This window comes from Jaculus jaculus, chromosome 1 (assembly GCF_020740685.1).
Source record: "Jaculus jaculus isolate mJacJac1 chromosome 1, mJacJac1.mat.Y.cur, whole genome shotgun sequence".
Lineage (NCBI taxonomy): Eukaryota > Metazoa > Chordata > Mammalia > Rodentia > Dipodidae > Jaculus > Jaculus jaculus.
The window spans coordinates 28,960,034-28,981,222 of NC_059102.1; the positions used below are offsets into that span (position 1 = coordinate 28,960,034).

Consider the following 21,189-nt stretch of genomic DNA (forward strand, 5'->3'; position numbering starts at 1 on the left):
ATCAACTGGATTATTAAACAGCTCAAGCATCTTATTGATTTAATAGTGGCTTTAAAGATTGTTAAAATCTGAAAATAAGTTGAAAACACAAATGCAAATTTATTCAAAACATCAATATACAGTATTGAGGCATATAATTATATTATCAGATTGTTCTGATGGTATATCCATTACTTTACTGATGAAATTTTATAACCAAGCAATTTTTGTTTTCTTTATACATGCTCTCTCTGTTGTCACCAGTGTTTCCAGAACCACTAAATTTCTTCAGAATAAGAAATGTTCTATATCAAGACCTCATATAACACTTGTGGCCACAGAAAAGCAAGCCTAATTACCTTTTCTAGTATTTATGTACTTCTGTGTTTTAGAAACATATCATTTCATTAAAATGTAAAAAAAGAAAAGAAAAAGCTGGCAAGAGGGCTCAGTGGTTGCAACAGACAGCTTCAGGTTCACTGAGATGAACTTTCAGACCAGGCACAGTTATCGAAGAAGGGATTTATTGAAGCTTACAGATCCAGGGGAAGTTCCATAATGTCAGAAGAAGCTGGCCTGCCTTCACAGGCCTAAGCAGACAGAGATAAGCACAAGCCAAAAGATCAAAAGCCACAGCACACTTCAGGAACTCCAACTAGGCACACTTTGAATATCTTTAGATTGAAATCTGAAACACATCACCACAATTTAAGATCACCCAGTGACATTGCCTCCAGCCAGGTAGCCAGCAGATGCAAACTACAAACAATAAAGAACTGAATATATTGGGGGCCATCTATTCTATTCAAACCACCACAGTGGTTAAGTGCACTTCCTTCACAAGCTTCAGGGCCTGAAGGAGCCTGAAACCATCAGAGTTCAAATCTCCAGATTCTCACATAAACAGATGGGTGTGGCCACATTCACCCATAACCCAAGCCCATCAGGGAAGAGTGAACCAAAAATTGTTAGTAATCAGACTCCAGCTTAAAAGAAAATTATGTAGAAGAGTGATGGAGCCAGAGAGCAGATGTTCTGCTTGGGCCAATATAGGTGAGCTTTCCTCCCTAATCCCAGCCTCAGGAGAGCATATGGGGAGCCACACCACACGAGACACACACATACACACACACACAAATGCATACAAAGACACACAAAATATAAGGAACTTAAAAGTAAGTAAAAAATAAAAAGTGGGGGGGGAGGGAGGGAATTACCTTGAGATTTTTTTTTTATAATCATGGAAAATGCTAATAAATTTTTTTAAATAAGTAAAAAATAAAGATGAAAGTGTGTTTTTAATTTTGTATTATGGGCTTTATTGATAATTTTTCTCACAAACAAATTTTCTTTTGATTGCCAATGAAAATTGAATCTATCATTTACACTTTTACATTGCTAAGTACTAGGGTAGTATTCCACAGAATAGTTTCTGATTTATACACACAAAAAGTGTTCCTCTCATTATGTATGCACTAGAAAGCTCTGGCTTCAAAGCCCACTCTCAAAAGTTAGGCACAGGGGCTAAGGTGGACAAGAGTGCTTGCTGTACCAGCCTGAGGGGCGGATAGGCTTGTAAACACCTGGGTATGGCCATACACATTGGTAGCCCCAGTGCCACAGGAGGAGGAGCCTGGAGAGTTGTTGGTGTTTACTTTCTGTGAAAATGGTAGCTCTGGGTTGAATGAGAGGTACCATCTCAAGGAAACAAGTGGATGAGTGAAAAGAGGAAAACACCCAGCATTCTTTGCTGTCCTCCACAGCTGTGCACACAGAATGCACACATGTATACAAGCATGCTCATATCGCACAGACACATCACTTCATGTATCACAGTAATCTACATAGAAATCCACATGTCCCCAAACAGACAACAAATGGAAAGCCAGGTATGCTGGTACACAGCTGTGACTCCTATACTAGAGAGGCAGAGACAGACTCCCAGGACTCACTGACCAGGCCGTATAGAACAATTAAGGCAAATTCCTAGCCACTGAGAGACCCTGACTCACACATAAGAGGTGGATAGCACCTGAGGAATGACACCTGAGATTTTCTTCCCACATAGACACATGTACCTGCACAAATATGCACACACATACACACATACACACACACCAAAGGTACCATCATGTACCATACTGTTGTGTGACTCCTGGTCCTGAGTGTAATATCCCAACACTAGAGGTGTTGTATTGAATAGTAAGTTTATGCTTAGAAGCCAGTCTCATACCAGTATACCTGGTAAGCATATAGTTGAACTTATGTAACTGTAAAAATCACAGATGTATCTCCTGAAAATAAAACCAAGTATGCCTCCATTTCAATTTTTCTTACTTAATTTGAAAAGCTCTCACAGATATTCTGAAACTAAATGAAAAGCAGAGAAGGAAAACATGGGGGGAATCATAGTGGAGAAAAACTGGCCTTAAGTTCTTATGATTTAAGTTTCTTCCATTTCTATTTTATTTTTTATTTTTTTTAAATATTTATTTATTTATTTAATTTTTATTAACATTTTCCATGATTATAAACAAAATCCCATGGTAATACCCTCCCCCCCACTTTCCCCTTTGAAATTCCATCCTCCATCCTATTACCTCCCCATCTCAATCATTGTACTTACATATATATAATACCAACCTATTAAGTACCCTCCTCCCTTCCTTTCTCTTCCCTTTATATCTCCTTTTTAACTTACTGGCCTCAGCTACTAAGTATTTTCCTTCTCACGCAGAAGCCCAATCATCTGTAACTAGGATCCACATATGAGGGAGAACATGTGGCACTTGGCTTTCTGGGCCTGGGTTACCTCAGTTAGTATAATCCTTTCCAGATCCATCCATTTTTCTGCAAATTTCCTAAATTCATTTTTCTTTACCACTAAGAATAACTCCATTGTATAAATGTGCCACATCTTCATTATCCACTCATCAGTTGAGGGACATCTAGGCTAGTTCCATTTCCCAGCTATTATAAATTGAGCAGCAATAAACATGGCTGAGCACATACTTCTAAGGAAATGAGATGATTTCTTCGGATATATGCCTAGGAGTGCTATAGCTGGGTCATATGGTATATCAATCTTTAGCTGTTTTAGGAACCTCCACACTGATTTCCACAACGGCTGGACCAGATTGCATTCCCACCAGCAGTGTAGAAGGGTTCCTCTTTTTCCACATCCCCGCCAACATTTATGATCATTTGTTTTCATGATGGTGGCCAATCTGACAGGAGTGAGATGGAATCTCAATGTAGTTTTAATCTGCACTTCCCCCATTTGTATTTTATAAAGTATAAGATCATGCAAATTTATGACCACTGGCCCTTACAGGGTTTTCAATATGGTCAAGACCTTTGGACTTTTATTTAGGTACATTAGCTTCAGAAGAAAGTACCTTAGCTTGCCTTTCTCAGCCACTATGGAGGCAGCAAGTACCCCATGTTATCACATGATATACATAGGCTTTTTAGCTGCTAGCTTGAAGAGGCCATCATTGTAGAATACTATGACCACAGTCTCCAGAATATGATAAGCCAGGTTAATCCTATTTTTCCCTTCTAGTTTCCCTTTACTGCTGGTAACAAAGTACTCAAGGCCTTCAATTTGCATGCTGTTTTCTACTTCTGCTGTATGTTCATCCTCAATGCATCTGAAGACAGTCAACACTAAGGGGTTTCTTATGATGCTTGAAAAGAACATCACAAGAGCTGGAGAGATAGCTCAGAAACTGAGATGCTTGCCTGCAAATCCTGAGGAACCAGGTTCAATTCCCCACTATCTGCCACGTAGGCTAGATGCACAGGGTGGTACATGTGGCTGGAGTTTATTTTCAGTGGCTGGAGGTCTTAGCATGCCCATTCTCCCTCTCTCTTTCAAATAAATAAATAAATAAAGTATAATTAAAAAGAAAAGAATATCACAGATGAAATTAGCTCACTGAATTCATTCAGAGTGTTTGAAATTTGTTTAATTTTAAAAATTCCTGTCCATTTTTTTTTAGCAGTAGTAAAGTAGGTCTGATTTTAAAATACATGTAGATTGCTCTATTCTTATAAACATACATTCATTGAAAGACATCATTAAGAAAATAAAAAGATAAGCTACAGGCAAGAGACAATATTTATAATGCACAAATCTAATAAAACATCTTTATTGTCAATATATAAATATACATGCCACTCAATAAAAAGAAGACAAACAATCAAGGCTTTAAAATGGGAAAAAATATTTGGAGATCTATTTAACAAAAAAATCCATAAAATGGCCAGTACCAATGGCCAATAAGCATGTAAAAAGGTATTCAACTTCCCTAGTCATCAATAGAGTACATGACAATTATAATGATCTACAGTGCATATTTACCAGAGTGGCTAAAATTTAAATAACTGCAGAGATGGGCAGGTGTATGGAAAGAACAACTAGAAATCTCATGTTTCATGAGGGTGGCATGGTACAGAAACTTTTATTATAAAACCTGGTGAGGGTCTGTAAAGATGGCTTAGCAGTTAAGGTACTACCTGTGAAGCCTAAGGACCCAGGTTGGATTCCCCACTCACCACATAAAGCCAGATGCATGCTTGCAGTGGCCAGAGGCCCTGTTGTGCTCATCCTTTTTCTCTCTCTATCTGGCCCCCTCTCTCTAGTAAGTAAATAAATAAAATTTAAAAAATATATTTAAAAACCTGGTGAGTCCTTTCACAAACCAACATACCCATCTTATCATTCAGCAATTATACTGTGAGGTATGCATCAAAAGTATATCTATAAAAGGACTAGGTAAGCATTTCATTAAAATAGCTAAAGGCTATAGATATCCCAAACACCCAGCAACTGGAGAATGAATAAACCAATTGTAATACATCCACATAATTGGTAACAATTCAGCAGTACACATGAATAAACTAATGCTTCTTTCAACAATAGGCAGGATTCTACAGAGCCAGATTGTTTAGCAAAATAAGCCACCGATAAAAGAGTACACATTCTAAGAGTCCATCTAAATGAAGTTTATGAACTAGGCAAAAACATCTATCACAATAAATATAACAAAAGCAGCTGTTACAGAAGTAGTAGGGTAGGGCTCTCTGAAACACAGCAGGAGAGACCTTTCTGACAAAATGATCCTGCTTTAATGTGGGTACTAGAAGCAGGATACATACCGTGTGTGTGTGTGTGTGTGCGTGTGTGTGTATAAAATTAAACTGTAATTTTGAGCTTTTGCTTATCATGTCCTCATGATTCCTCAGGAAAAAAGAAAAACACTTAGTATTGGTAAATCTGAACTGTACCAAATTTCTTTCTATTGACCAGAAAATTATATTGATGCCTGTTTTCTCAGACTGCATGTGAGAATAAAAACTTCAGTATATAATTTCAGAGGTATGAAAATCAGAAGTAGAAGTCTGCATTTTTGTTTTACAAGCTTAAGTTTATACCTGCAGAGAATTTTCTATGAAAGCTATGATGTCAACAATAGTACCTGCAGGGGCACTTCAGGTGTGTTTTTCTAGATTTTCTCGTCCTCATGGGGGTGGAAGGACACACAAAAAAATGAGAACACAATAAACCAGGATTTTATTTTATCCTCTACACAAAATAGATTGTTGTTGGGAAGAATTTGAGATGAGAGAGAGAGAGAAAAAATTACAGTGAAAGAGTTACACTGTAAAAATTATCACTAACCTGGCGTCTAGATAGCTCAGTGGATAAGTAACAAGATTGAGTACCTGAGTTTGGATCTTCAGAACCCACTTAAAGGCTAGATGCACGCAGTAGGGCCAGCATGTCTACTCCCAATGTGGGGAAGGGAGCTGGAGACAGGAGACACTCCTGGAAGCTTTTGCACAGAGGTTATGAGGGTTCCTGCCTCTAAATTAGATGGACACTAAGGACCAACACCCAAGATTATTCTCTTACCTCCACAAACATGCAATGGCATGTGGGCACCTGCACACACAAACATATGCACATGTGAGCATGTGTTTATGCATGCACTTTCACACACACACACACACACACACACACACACACACACACACACACACAAATAAAACACCTTCACCACTATCAAAAAAATCACCAAATACTGAAGTTTCAGGGCTTAAAAAACTGTGTTTCTACTATAACAAGATAATTTTCTTACAGAATGCAGTTATTCTGAAGAATATATTAGTGAAATATTCCTGACTTGCCAATGATGTTCCTATTTGTTAAGACATTGTAGACCATTTCAACATATACTGGAAAGTGAAGTTTAAAACTGCAAGTCAAACAAAAACTTACATAGTTTATATTTGAAAATTCTGCTGTAGATAGAGAAATGTCACTGCAATTACAAATGTAATCCTTGGCTTAGAACGTTATTAATGAAACCACGAAAGAATGGGAGATTGTTGTCATGGATACTTAGTGATGCAATCTGGAAATGCTATCAGATTTATGAAGGGATCAATAAAGAAATAATTGTCATATGTTTCCATATTCAGTTCTATAAAATTTCAGAAATTTTTATTGATTATTCACACATACACACACACACACACACACACGTGTGTGTGTGTGTGTGTGTGTGTATTTTATACACATGCTGGGCTGGGGAGAAAGCTCAGTCAGCAAAGTGTTTGCCCACTCATGTGGGGACACGAGTTTGATCCTGAGAACATATGAAAACAAACAGAGCATGGTGGCATGCACAGGTACTAGCAGTGGAGACAGGTAAATCTGCAGGGGTCACTGCACAGTCAGGCTAACCCGTTTGGTGAGCTCTGAGGCACTGTTCCAAGCCATCAAACAAGTAACAACAATGAAAAACTAGAATGACACTGGAGGAATTATACATGAGGTTATTCCTTGACCTCTATGCACATCAGCATGCATGTGCATGTGGAACCCTCCACACCCAAACACAAACAAATAATCATGTCATAACCTGGTTTATTAAACAAGAAACACAAAAGTCCCAGGCATTTTGAAGAGGTAAGTGCTGTTGATTCATAAGCTTAAAGTGCAACTACACTTTAATAATATGATAATATTAAGAATGTTTTATAATACTTATGAAAACTTGAAATTTTCAGAAGACACTGAGTCATTTGCACATACTTGTTGGCCATTTGTGTGCATTCCTTGAAAAAAAAAAAGTCTGATACCTATTCTTTTCTAAAAAATATTTTTACTTGGTTATTTGCAAGCAGAGAGAGATAGAGAGTAGAGAGACAGACAGAGAGAATGGGTGTGCTAGGGCCTCCAGCTGTTGCAAACAAACTCATGATGAATGTGCCACTTTATGCATCCAACTTTACATGGGTCCTGGGGAGTTGAACACAGGTGGTTAGGCTTTGCAGGCAAGCATCTTAACCACTGAGACATCTCTCCAGCCCTATTACCCATCTTTAATCACATAATGTTATTTCTTTGCTATTGACATGTTGAATTATTTATATGTCCTGGGTATTTGTCCTGTGTCAGATGTTGAATTTGGAAATATTTTCTCTCACTTGGTACGTTGTCTCTTCTTTCTGATGATATTTTTTGTTACAGGGAAGTATTTTGGTTTGATGTAATTTCATTTGTCTATTTTTGCTTTTTTTTCACCTTGCTTTTAGGGGTTCTCCCCCACCAAAAAAAAAGATCCTTGCCCTTTGTGATATCCTGAAGCATTCCCCTATTTTTCTTTTAGTACTTTTCTCTTTTCTGATGTAACATTTACATATTTTATCCATTTTATTTGATTTTTATAACTGGAGAAGTTAGGAGACTATTTTTTCTGCTAATATTATTCATTGGAAGGACTGTACTTTCTCTAGTGCACTTTTGTGAAAAATCAATTGGCAGTAGGACTGGGGATATTGCTCAGTAGCAGAGAGCTCTAGCATAGCACACGCAAGACTTTGCCACCACTCCTCAGTACCAAAAACAAACAAACAAAAAACAGTTATCAGTTGGCTCTCCATGGACTGCATTATTTCTGAGCATTCAAATGTTTTCCATTCATTTGTATATCCCATTTTCTTTGCTTACTGTAACTTTGAAGTATACATAAATTTTTCTGTTTTTATTTATTTATTTTTGATGCAACCCCAACAGACTGGCCTTTATTTTATTTATTTATTTATTTACTTACTTACTTATTTATTTAAGAGCAACAGACAGAGAAAGAAGCAGAGAGAGAAAGAGAGTGAGAGAGAATGAGCGTGCCAGGGTTTCCAGCCACTGCAAACGAACTCCGGATGTGTGCGGCCCGGCTGGGCACTGCCAGCAGGTAGGTAGTGCCGAGGGAAGGACCAGGCCTGCTGGTTCCTCCCTAGAGGTTCAGGGGATGATGAGTGTAGACAACCTAGACCTCTCCTGGCCACCAGAGAAAAACCACACTGAGTCAGGAGTCTTTTCAAAGCAGGAACTTGCAGAAAAAAAAAAAACTTGCTTTATTGCTATGAGCAATTGCCTATAGCATGTTGGGGACAAAAGTGGGGATTTTAGGATGGGGTGGGGGGGTGAGGTAAGGGCCAATAGTAAACTGTAACTATTGAAATGGTAATTACAATTGCCACGTGGAGGTGGCAGGCCAGAAGCCATTAGGCATCTTGCTGAGTCCTAGCTGGCCAGAGACAGGTCTCCAAACTAGTTAGGCTTAGGAAGTTCCGCTAGGCCTCATGCCTGGGCCTTTCAGAGCCCAACATCTCCCCCTTTGGTTTTTATAAGAGCATTAGTCACCATGGCCCCTGTCTTAGGTTGTCCCCCTCTGGGGATCTTACCTATCATTGGTCACATGGAGGGCAGGGGAGGTGGCAGTGGGTCATCTGAGGAACTTAATTCCTGAGTTGCCAGCCTGTGGTAATGTATTTCGACCTGATGAAGTTTTATTGCCTCTAGCCACTGGTGAATAAACTGTGTAATTTTGTTAATTATACAAGGCCTGACAGTGAGGAGAAGGAGAAGGAGAAGGAGGGGGAGGGGTCCAGGTAGAGGGAGAAAGTAGGGTAAGAAGTCATGTAAGCCCGTCCGCAGTGGGTTGTCCTGGAGGTCCCACTGCCTCGTTTCCAAGTCTTCCTGGAGCCTCTTAAACTTGGCCTGGATGATTCCCGATTTATTGGTGTAAAAGTGGCATTTTTTCCTGTAAAAACAAACATAAGCCTCCCTTTTCAGCCATTAGTTGGTCTAGTCCTCTCCTGTTTTGTAGGACTACCTCAGCCAGGGAATCTAGCTTCCAGGAATGATATCTACATCTGAGATTAAGGTGGCTGAGCAATTTTTTAAGGTTGTATGGGAAATTGTACTGCAAGCAGCCAGAGAGGCCCAAATCAGAAGCAAAGCCAGCAATCCTCTGCAAAGGAGGGAGTTACTTAGGTTAGCAGGGTGAAGGACCATTTTAGAAATAGTCCTCAGGGGCGGGACACTCCCTAGAGAAGTGATTGCCAGTGTCCTCTTCTTGGAACAAATATTTTAGGTCTCTTGATGGTACCCAAACTTTTTACCAAGTTTTTTCATGGACAAAAATTCCATGAGCTTTACATAAGTTTCTATCAAAAAACTTCTTTTTGTTATGGAGTTTTTGTATTTTAATCACTTCTCAGTACAAAGGTTGGGAAACAAATGAACCCTTTGATCTCAGCAATATAAACCAAAATATTAAGGAATGGCCAGCTCTTATCAGTAACACTGAATGTGTATAATCTTGCTTACATGTAGGTGCTAAAGTCTTGCTGTCAAATGGCCCGCAGCTATGGATACAAGGACAGCCAAATGGTTTTAGACAATTTCCCCTTTTTTATTTATTATTATTTTATTTTTATGTACTATGCCCCTGTGGGCCTTGGTGCAGAAAGACTGTGCCTGTTTTAGGTTGTCCTCTATGATATTTAGGCCTTACCTGTCATTGGTACATGAATTCCATCATTCATGCCCTGTCTTAGGTTGACCTAACTCAAGAGAATCTTACCCATCTTTGACCACCAGCTTCTGCAGGGGCTTTAAGATAATGTCTCAGGAAGCCGGGGTCAGGCTGTAGCTGTAATCCATGTACTTCTGTACGGATATCCATAATGGATCTCAAAAGGCATTTAACGAGTGTGGGCAGCAGACACAGAATGAGCAAAAGACAAACACCTGTAGTAGCAAAGCTTCCTACCTAAGAAGTGAGAGAATTATATCTAGGCAAGGAAGACTTAAAAGCAGATATTAAGTCATCAGCAGCTTTAGCTGCATCAAAAGTAAGATGATTAATTTGCAAAGACAAAATCTCTGAATGTAACTGAATTAGATCTAAGGAAATATTATCATTGTGTCAAATATCTCTTAAATGTATTTTCCCAACAGTGTTGACTGTTATTATATTTTTTAGAAGTAACACAAATCCATTGAAAATCTACATGACACTCCAAATGAGTTCTAACTTTTAATTCTAGTATATAGAGTGTCTAACAGGTGAAACTGTATCTAGGGTAAAGATCAAGTCCAAGATCTTAAAGGGAGATACAGTTTGAACTTTCTCAGGAGCTACTTTAAAGCTGTGAGTATGAAGGATAGTTAGACATTAAAAGTACAAGCCTAAAGCCAAAAGCCACAGCACACTTTAGGAACTCCTGCTAGGCACATTTTGTGTTTTAGATTTTAGATTGAAATCTGAAAACCACCATCACACCTTAAGATAAACAATTCTATATATTGGAGGCCATTTATTTAAATTACCACATTTTGTTAGAAAAAATTAAAATATTTAGGGTAAGTAATGCCATATTCAGGGTAAATAATGCCTTTTTTAGTTGGTTGTAAAGATTCCCCCTTTTGTTTTTGTAATTGAGAATTGAGAGTTTGATTATATCTTTTAACAATGGCCTGGCCCCAGGGGTTGTATGGAATGCCTGTGGAATGTGAGATTTTCCAGGTCTGGAGAAAATCTGCAAAGGCCTTGTTTATGAAGTAGGGACCATTATCAGTTTTAATTTGATCAGGCAGTCTGAGAATGGCGAAACATTGAAGCATATGACTAATGGCATGTTTAGATTTTTTCCTGGCATGTGTCGATGCCCAGTAGGTGCAGGAAAAGGTCAGTGAGCCCAGTCACCACAAGAGGGTGGACTTCTCCCTTGTCCCTACTTGGGTCAGTCCAAGGGGGCCACGTGGCAGTCTCCCAGGAGGTGGATTGCCCACCATTTTCCAGTAGGGAGGGTTGAGCACAAGCTTCCAGGAGGGGGGCCATCTATTTAAATTACCAAATTCCACCCCTGGCTCCCAATAGATTTATAACTATTATTTATTATAAATTGTACTCAGCTTAATTTTAAAGGTCTCCACAGTGTTGACCAATTTAAGATATTAAGATTTGTAAAATTAAACAAGTTAAACACTTCTAACATATAAAGGCACAGAGTAAACATTTTTAACTGGTATAAGGCATAGCAAGGAGAGATTAAAACAATGTAAACTGAACCACCATAACCTAAAATTTGTCTTAGTGCCTGCCTGTAATTTTAACTTGTTTGAGGTTTTTTTAGTTTAAAATCTTAAGTCTCAGCCAGGTGTGGTATTGTACGTCTTTAATCCCAGCACTCAGGAGGTGGAGGTAGGAGGATTACCATGAGTTTTAGGCCACCCTGAGGCTCCATAGGGAATTCCAGGTCAGCCTGAGCTAGAATGAAACCCTACCTCAAGAAACCAAAACAAAACAAAAAAAAAATAAACAAATGTTAAATCTCTTAATCTAATATCCCTAACTAAGCAAATCAGTCTATGACAAATTTCATCCTGATTAAACTCTTTGGGCCTGGGCAGCAGGACGCAGCCAGCCCTTATGCCAGTAGCCCAGTTCCAACGAAGTTCTCTGTAGTCTTTCTTTCCTCTTAGAAAGCTCATAATCCAAGCCTTGAAGTTTAATGTTGTCTGTTAGTATTTTTAAACTTTTATCTGAATAGTCCATAAAATTTGGCTTACCACTCCAGAAGACACCTTCAGTTGTAGGCACCAAGTCCATGTCTATTTCTTTAAAACAAAGTTTCCAAAAGATTAACATCCACATGGTCAGGTTCATCTCAGCTCATTAGACAGCTTTAGGTTTGCTGAGATAAACTTCCAGACCAAGTACAGTTATGGAGGAAGGAATATTTATTGAAGCTTCCAGATCCAGGGTAAGTTCCGCAATGGCAGAAAAAGCTGGCCTGCCTTCACAGGCCCAAGCAGAGAAAGAGAAGCACAAGCCTTTAGAAATATAAAAGCTGCAGATGCAGCTTGCTAGGCCCCGTTCAGAAATACAAAAGCTGCTGATGAACCAAAGGTGAAGGGAAAGAGAAAGGGAATGAAGAGATGTCAACAAGTAAGTACAGGTTATAGAAGCAAAGTTTAGTGCACTAACTATGAAGACTGCCTCATAACTCATGAGGGTACACTCACCCACACACACCGATTACCTCCTCAATGACTGTCTCTCACAGGGCACTAGTCTGCCGGGTTCCCAGAGCCCCATGTTAGGCAACAGATGTGGGGCTCCTCCCCGGGCAGGTAGTGCTAAGGGAAGGACCAGGCCTGTTGGTTCCTCCCTAGGGGTTGAGGAGGAAGATGAGCACACTACAACTCAGAAACCTCTCCTGGCCACCGGAGAAAAACCACACTGAGTCGGGAGTCTTTTCGAAGCAGGAGCTCACAGAAAAAACTTGCTTTATTGCTATGAGAGTTGCCTATATCATGTTGGGGATGAAGGTGGGGATTTTAGGACGGGGGTGGGGGAGAGGTAAGGGCAATAGTAAACTGTAACTATGAAAGGGTAATTACAATTGCCATGCAGAAGTGGCAGGCCAGAAGCCATTAGGCGTCTTGCTGAGTCCTAGCTGGCCAGAGACAGGTCGCCAAACTTCAGCTAGGCTCAGGAAGTTCCACTAGACCTCACGCCTGGGCCTTTCAGAACCCAGCATGCCCCCTTGTGCATCCAGCTAACATGGGTCCTAGGGAATTGGGCTTCAAACTGGCCTTCTTAGACCTCACAGGCAAGCACTTAACCACTAAACCATCTCTCCAGCCCTGAAGTATATATCGTTTTAAGTCAGACAGTGAGATGTATCTAGTTTTGTTAATTTTGCTCAAGATAACTATTTGGAATGTTTTATAGATAGCAATTATGCAATATATATATATATATATATATGTATATATATATATATATATATATATTTGTACATGTATATGTATATGCATATGTATATGGATGTGTATATATATATATATATATATGTATGTATATACATATAGATAGATAGATAGATAGATAGATAGATAGATAGATAGATAAATGTATATGCTAGAAAAGAGGATTGTGAATTTTTTTATTTTTTACCATGCACAATTGGTAGAAAGTTGTGCTTAGCCTAACTTGAGCACTGTACAATATATATCAAAACACCTCATGGACCTCAGATATGCATAGTTTTTATGCAGCAGATAAATATATTTTTTCAGGTCAGATGGTAATGTGGTGACATAACATGGATTGTAGAAGTCATATGTCACTCAAAAGCATGTATACCCAGTCATAACATTTATGAAACAACCATAGTATCACTGGCAACTTTTTAATGTTTATGATAAGAAGCATTCACTCTGTTGATTGTGTGTGTGTGTGTGTGTGTGTATGATTTGTTGGCTCTCCTGACCAAGCCTTTGGTGAACTGTTGAACTGCAAGCTCTCTGGCTGTTTTTTCTCGTACTTCAGCCTAATGCCTGGTCAGCTGTCACTGCCACTGTGCTGCCTTGTCATTCTGCTGACTCTACTGTTGTGGCCTTTTTTTTTTTTTTTCTGCTGTTTCTACTGCTTCTATCTTTGTGTTTCCAGTTCAGCAAGAACTACTGACAGTATTCAACAAAAAGAAAACAAAAAGCCCTTTATTGCAACACAAGGGTGGACAGCGAAAGATAGAGAGTCTTCTAGCAGACTCACTGAACCATCCTGGGCAGCCTGATTATACAGCCGAAGCAGAGGTGTTTGGACCAATCAAAGCCCGTTGTTCAGGTCGATCACAGCCCTGCCTTTTAGTCTTAGCACTCAGTCCGCTAACCACCAGCGCATGTGCTCCTCCTCTAGTCTAGGAAGAAATAGTGGCAGGGTAGTTTAGATCTCATGAAGGATTTTGATAGGAAAAAAAGAGTGGTACTGAGTGTTTTAAACAGCTCTAACTGGGGTTGAGCCCTTAGGAGCGAGGACTGCAGTCTTTGTGTCTTTGTCTTGAGGTATCTACAGAGTAGTAGAGACAGCTCATGCTGTCCTGTTGCTTTTAAACTGATAGTCTCTTTGCTGAAGGCAGGCTGGGTAGCAAAGAGAGTCTATCAGCTGCTGCTTAGGAAGTCGTGTGGCCCCATTCCCAGTACCTATGCTATTTACAGGAAAGTGAACAGAAAGAATGCTTACACTTCAAGAACTCATCTTTAGCACTAATAATCATTTTAACAGATTTTAGTAGGGCATGACCTCTACTGAGTACCCAGGGAAAGGTGAATCTCTCCCCTCCTGTCACATATGGAAGCAATAAAATCAATAAAACATCCCCCTCTGTTGGATGCAATGAAGTTCCTGTGAAAGGTGAGATATGAGTTCATTTAGTAACTCAGGAAAGAAAGCACTGCGAGCTTAGCCATAATTATAAGGATTATGAAGAGCATAGACTTTACTCCAAGAGACTTGCTTTAAAATTCTTTTTGTCAGGCACTGGTGAGATGGCTTATCAGTTAAGGCATTTGCCTGCAAAGCCTAAGTTACCCAGGTTCAATTCCCCAAAACCTGCATAAGCCAGATACACAAGATGGCACATGCATCTGGAGTTCAATTGCATGGGTTAGAGGCCCTGGCATTCTTTCTTTGCCTATCTGCCTCTTTCACTGTGTAATAAATAAATAAAATAGATAGATAGATGATGATGGTGATGATAGATAGATAGATAGATAGATAGATATAGATAAACTCTAGGGCTGGGGAGAAGGCTTAGTGGTTAAGGCTCTTGCCTGCAAATCGTAAGGACCCATGTTTGACTCTCCAGCTTTCATATTAAGCCAGACACACAAGGTGACACAAGTCCTCAAAGTGGAACATGCACACAAGGTGGTGCATGCATTGGAGTTTGATCACAGTGGCTGGAGGCCCAGGCACACAAATTCTCTCTCTGTCCTTCTCTCTCACTCTTTCTCATAAAATTTTTTAAAAAGACTCTTTTTAAACTTTAGTGGCGTTACAAAGGAGAATGAGCATCTACCAGAATAGATGTCTTAGGTTAGAACTCTTCTACGCATGGTAACTGTGATCTGATGTCTGAGTAACAAGCCTAAGAATCTTGAACCTCCATATTGGCCCGAAGAAACATGGATGCTGCCACCTTGCCTGGCAAGACTAGACCTCGATTTGATTCAGTCTTATCCAAATTGGCAATAAGCAACAACAGCTTCCTGTTTCTTTTTGATTCTTCTTGAACTGTTCCTGAGCTTAGAACCTTGAGCAACACCTTTCTGGGGTCATCAGTCCTCATGGGTGTAACAACCAATCAAGATCCTTCATATACATTTGGATTTGGCAGTGGGACTTATCATAATTGGATGCATAATTTTTCTATAAATGGACCTAAGCCCCAAGCCTCCACATGATATTTTTTTTCCTGTCTTTTCCTCTTCCCTCCCAAGGGGAAGAATTTCCCTTGGCTTAGGAGAATTCCTGTTTTCCCCCTTTCACTCTAACTTTCTTTTATTTTATTTTTATGAGGAGGGAAGGGAGAGGGAGAGAAAATTGGCACACCAGGACCTCTAGCCACTGAAATAAAATTCCAGATGCATGTGCCACATTGTGCACATATTTGACCTTGTGTGCATGAATCTCTTGTGCATTCTGCTTTCTAGGGTTCTAGAGAGTCAAATCTGGGTTATTGGGCTGCACAGGATAGTGCCTAACTGCTAAGCCATCTCTATAGCCCCAACTCTAATTTTCTAAATAAATCCCTCACAAGTTACCTTTCTCAAGGATCATAATTTTCAATTCTTGACTAAATGTGGACAATAGCTCAAGACTTGGGAGCCACTGTCTTTGTGATTCTGAGCTCATCCAAATTCCAGCCTTGCTCCTGCATCATTATGGACATCCAGTTCCTCCCAGAGCTCCTATCCAGTATGGAAAAAAAAAAAAAAAAAAAAAAAAAAAAAACCTGTCTGATGCATTTCTCTGGAAAGCTGAGTGCCTGTGGCTCATGCAAATCAAAATGGGAGTTATACAGAAGCATTCTCCCATGGTGGAATTTCATGACAGAGCAGACATAGCTTGAATCCATTGTAATGTTGTGTTAGGGTGACAATAGACTTGAGATATTGCCACCTCCCGGGTGGAGTATCAAAGCAGGTCAGAAGACACATAGAGATAGAAGTATTTACTGTTATTTTTGTGTGTGTATGTTTGTGCATGAGTGGCTGAATGCAAGTGTGTGTGTGGCATGATGTGGAGGTCAGATGATTACTTCCGGGTCAGTCCTCTTACCATTCTACCCCACTTGAAGCCATGTTTCTTGTTCTTTGTTGTGGTGGATATAATCTTCATGGATCTTTCTTCTCCATCTCCTATCTCACCACGAGATTAGTATCACCATACTAGGACTACAGAAGCCTACCATGGTGTCACACATTTTCACATGGGATCCTGAGATCAAACTTGAGGACTCCAGCTTGAACAAGCAAGCACTTTATCCTCTGAGCCACCTCCCCAGTCCAAGGCAGGAATAATTTAAAGAGTTATCTAAGATCCAAACTAAATTCCCTACAAAGACCCTAAAACACCTCTTTTCATCAAAACAGTAAGGAAGACCTTGATGAGTGAATGATAGCACCTGTCTGAAGTTCTAGGATGGGCAAGAGTTAATATAAGCAGTGAGGGTAGGACAGTAGGCTTGTTCCTATATTTGCAATTATAACACGTTTGTCATAGGCCATAGAGTTGCACGTGACATTAGCAGCAGACTAGGAGTGATAGCGGTGGTAAAGACTTACAGATTTATTCCCAAGCTGAAAGACGCTAATGAGTGATTCTCAGACATTAGCAGAGTTTTTGCAAAGATTCATTTAGCAATTATATATACTGTATGAGTAGGTCTTAAGAAACAGAAGATTATAAAGTTGATTCGTAGAATAATCTAGGCTTGAGACATCCAGATCCTGAAATAGAATTGGAAGTGTAAATTTTTCTTTAAAAAATCATGCATTGATTTTCAATAAACCACTTCTCAGTGAATTATAACTGAATATAAGACATGCTATAAGCTACTAAGGAATGGCAAGATTGGGCTCCTGATGTGACTCAGATAAATATATTTATATTTAGCAGTGATGGTTTATATTGAGATGCAATTATTAAAAAAAATATTTATGGATCTTTATTGCCTCAGTGTACAGAGCCACCATTGTAATTATATTTGGAAGCAAATGCATTACCTCTAACTCCAATTCCCTTGCATTCCTTCTTCAACCTTGAAATAGGTCCATTCAGCTGTATTTCAATGCCAAGACGTGGACACTCATGTTACATTTGGAAACTGGAAAGTCAAGAAGAATAACATGTCTGTGATTCTATGGCGGTATATCTGGCAATTTCAAAGGTCGCCTTTCAGAGAAAGCATATTGTTTCTACCATAAGGAAGCAACAAATAAGTGGACAAGTGTTAGCACAGAATCACAGAAGATTCTATATTGTTCTCATTTTTGAGCTTAATTAATGTCAGCATCAGGCTCCAAATGCTTCATGCAGGGAACTGAATAGGGCAGTGATAAAAGGGCAAGATAAGAAAACAAGGCTTTATCGAAACGGATTGTCCAGTGCTCATCCATGCCTTGGAGCAATAGGAATGATTTGTTCTCTTTCCGTTTAGCGGCTTTCTCACAGCGTGATATCTACAATGATGAACACTGGTTCCATCCAGTTCCATCCAAAAGACCATTTAATCCCCCAGTCTTCATAGCTTGCTTCATTATCTACTTTTGCAGAGAAAATTCTTGACATAACGAGATCTAAGACCACGGCACCCTAGAAAGACTTGTTTATAACGTTGGCCCTTGGTTGGCCCCTGAGAACATGGCTCATGTGGTGTTACCAGTCAGGAGCTAAGAAAAGTAAATCACTATTAAAAGACTGTGCAAATAATGTGATTTCTGCTGAACACCTGCTCTATCTCTGGGAGTCTACAACACTGGTGCATTGAAACAGCATAGTGCTTTTGGGGCTAGTCCCCAGTAGAACCCTCAGATACTGATTTTCTAACAGACATTCTTGGACAGAAACACTGCACATAAGTTGTTTCATTTTCATTACTGAGGAAATAGCTTGCTCCGTGTGAACCTTACTAGGGGAAAGACAGCCCAGGAATCCAGCCCAGGAACTCCATCAGATTCTGGCTGTAGTTTTCATCTTCAGCTGCAGCTCTGGATCCTTAGTGTTGGGCTGCACAGTGGTAATAAGTCTCAGCTGTAAGTACCACAACATGCTGAGCCTCAGGAGCCATTTCCAGCCAATCTCCAAATGAGTATGACTTGGTCTCCGAGCCTCCCATATAGCCTCATTCTCCTCATAGGCTTAATGATGCTGAGTAAGAGCATCCTGTTCTGTCATTTTTCTGAGTGCAAAGCAGAGCTTTGTATTCAGTTGTAGATCAACTTCCTCTTTTCAAGTAGCAAGATAGATACTGCTTAAAGGAAAAGACGCCAGCTTTACCTAGAATGAGAGAGTTTATTTCTCTACCTACTTGAGTTGTGAAATGCTATCATTATTCACCCACAAATATTTAATTGCCTCCATCATCTCCCTTGATAATCTGTAGCCACTGTCCTGAGCTCATTATCTGTGGTGAAGTTTCCTATCAGTTGTTTTGAATGTGCTGCTTTTTGATTCTCCCAGTTGAATGAGTGTCCTCTTGTTGTTCTGTTATGGGAAAGGGTAAATAAAAATGCCAACTGGCCTTTCCCAAATCATCCATCAAGCTTTACTACTTGGGTCATAATTCTTCCTTACTTTCAGTACTGCTGAATGGTACTCAATTCCCTGCCCTGGAATTAAACAAAAAAAAAAAAAAAAGGAAGAGAGAGAATGCGCATGAGAAAAAAGAAAAACACCTTTTATTTCCTGAATACTATGATGAGAGATGGGGAAAGAGTTTTCCCAAGTCACCCTTCACGTGGATTCAGAACAAGCTTTCCGGGTGCAGACATGGTACAGGTTAGTGGTCATCACAGCATCCTGCCTGGTAAGGAAATCTTTTAAGGTTTAAATAACATCTATTCACCTCCTCCCCCATATCAAACTTCAAAGAATAAATTTACTAAGAATAACAAGAACTGAGATTTTTTTCTTAATTTCAGAGTTTTGAGCATCCATAACACACTACAGGAATCCTTCAACTAAAATCCACATTACTATTTGCAATGACCCTAACACCCCACACAGAAGTGAGGGTGGTTTCTAAACAGAAAACAGCTCTGACACATTTCTATCTATGTGATCTATGTGGATCAGACTCTCTTCTCTTGCTTGCTTCAGATGTAAGTTCTCAGGCCACACTCTCTGACAATCTACTTTCTCAGGGTCTAAAGAAAAACCAAAATTTTCTATTTTTAACATAGGTCCCTGATGATGCTTTATACAAAAAGGACTTAGTGAAAATATTTACAAATCTTAACGACAGTTTGGGAAAAATGTCAGAACTTTGCTGTGTTTTTTTCTCACAATTGCATGTTTAATCTTAAAGAGAGGAAAAGAGGAAGTGAGCATGCTAAATGGTTATTGCTTTTAAATCTAAGAGCATCTTTGTAGTATGTACACTGTACACAACACAGAGGAATGATGAGATGACGGCTTTGAGAATTGTCTTTCCTTCCCTTTTTCTCCTACCTTTCTATAAACTTGCATAGACATCCAATCTCTAAATAGAGATGTTACTTTCTTTACTTTTTCAGCTATGAACAAAGTTTATTGACAACTGATGATAAAGACCTGGAACAGCAGAGTCCTCGAAGGACTAAGAAATAAAGAAAAGGCTCAGATAAATTGAATCTATTTGCCTTCATGTTTGGTTGCTTTTATGATTAAGGAGAACATGCAATGCACAAAACAGTTTGGTAATTATAATGATTAAAAACAGATCAGACTTAATCCATCCTAGGCCACACTTGATTTGACAAGCATATTTTATAAATACCTCCACTAAATTGATTTGAGACCTTTGAGACACCAACGCTTCAGGGGCTGATGCTGGTGTTTTCCACAGGAAGGAAACTTGCTTCCACACTTTTTCAGCTGACCACATAATGGACTAGGACAGCTGCCTGGGACGCACCTCATTTAATTGCATTCATTAGAGATATGTTTGTGGCTGACTCAGAAGCGAGGAGTCATCATTTAGAGTTTCATTTGTTCCCACTAGTCCCTCAAAACTCCTGGCAACCCTTACCTAAGTTATTTATTTTTCTCCTTATGTCCTGATGGTGTTTATACACTCTCTCTAACCTCTTCTCTCATCTTTGTTTTTCCTTTTCTCTCCACTCCCTGTGTTCTGACTTGGGAAAGGACCATGGGAAAGGATTGTCTTGATCATGCAGCCAAATTACAGACCTGGCCCACTGTACAAGTCTTCCATAGTCTTCCTTGGTATTTCTAATATCAGTAAGTTTACAAACTCTTAAGGAATCTCACCCCATTGGTAGGCAAATCTATTTTTTCTTTCCTTTTTTTTAATGGAAATATACCTCACTAAAACCTCTGGTTCTGCTGTATGGATAAGCATACGAATTACTTGGTTATATACAAGGCCACACATTGTAACTGAAATGAAGATTGGTGGGGGAGTTGATGAGCTAAAATCAAATATATGTTTATATTTCAGAGGAGCTAACAGACCAAAGGGTATTGTGGAAAAACATGGCAGAGTGTGAATATACTTTTTAATCCTTCAAGAAAGCCAAAGAATGCAGGTTCATATGCAAAAAAATTTCAGATTTTCAATGGTGGCAAAGAATTCAACTCATGCAAGTGACGTAGTGTGCTTTATAGATGCAGCTTCCGTGAGTCGTCCCCTAGGCTGAGGTGGCTTTCTGGTGACACAGTTGCCTTTGTGCGGAAGCAGCTATGGGGAGGTTCTCATCCACAATGGGATGAGACTTCTCATGTTATGGCTACATTTGAGTCAACCCTTGCACCTACAAGCAACCCCTCATTC

At 39.5% G+C, this 21,189-nt stretch overlaps 1 non-coding gene across 1 annotated transcript; it reads right to left on the bottom strand.

The window, feature by feature from the left end:
* Positions 1-13,425: 13,425 nt before the first annotated feature.
* Positions 13,426-13,526, bottom strand: LOC123457957. The gene has a single exon (XR_006635305.1). It is a non-coding gene; the product is annotated as a small nucleolar RNA U13 (small nucleolar RNA).
* Positions 13,527-21,189: the final 7,663 nt, after the last annotated feature.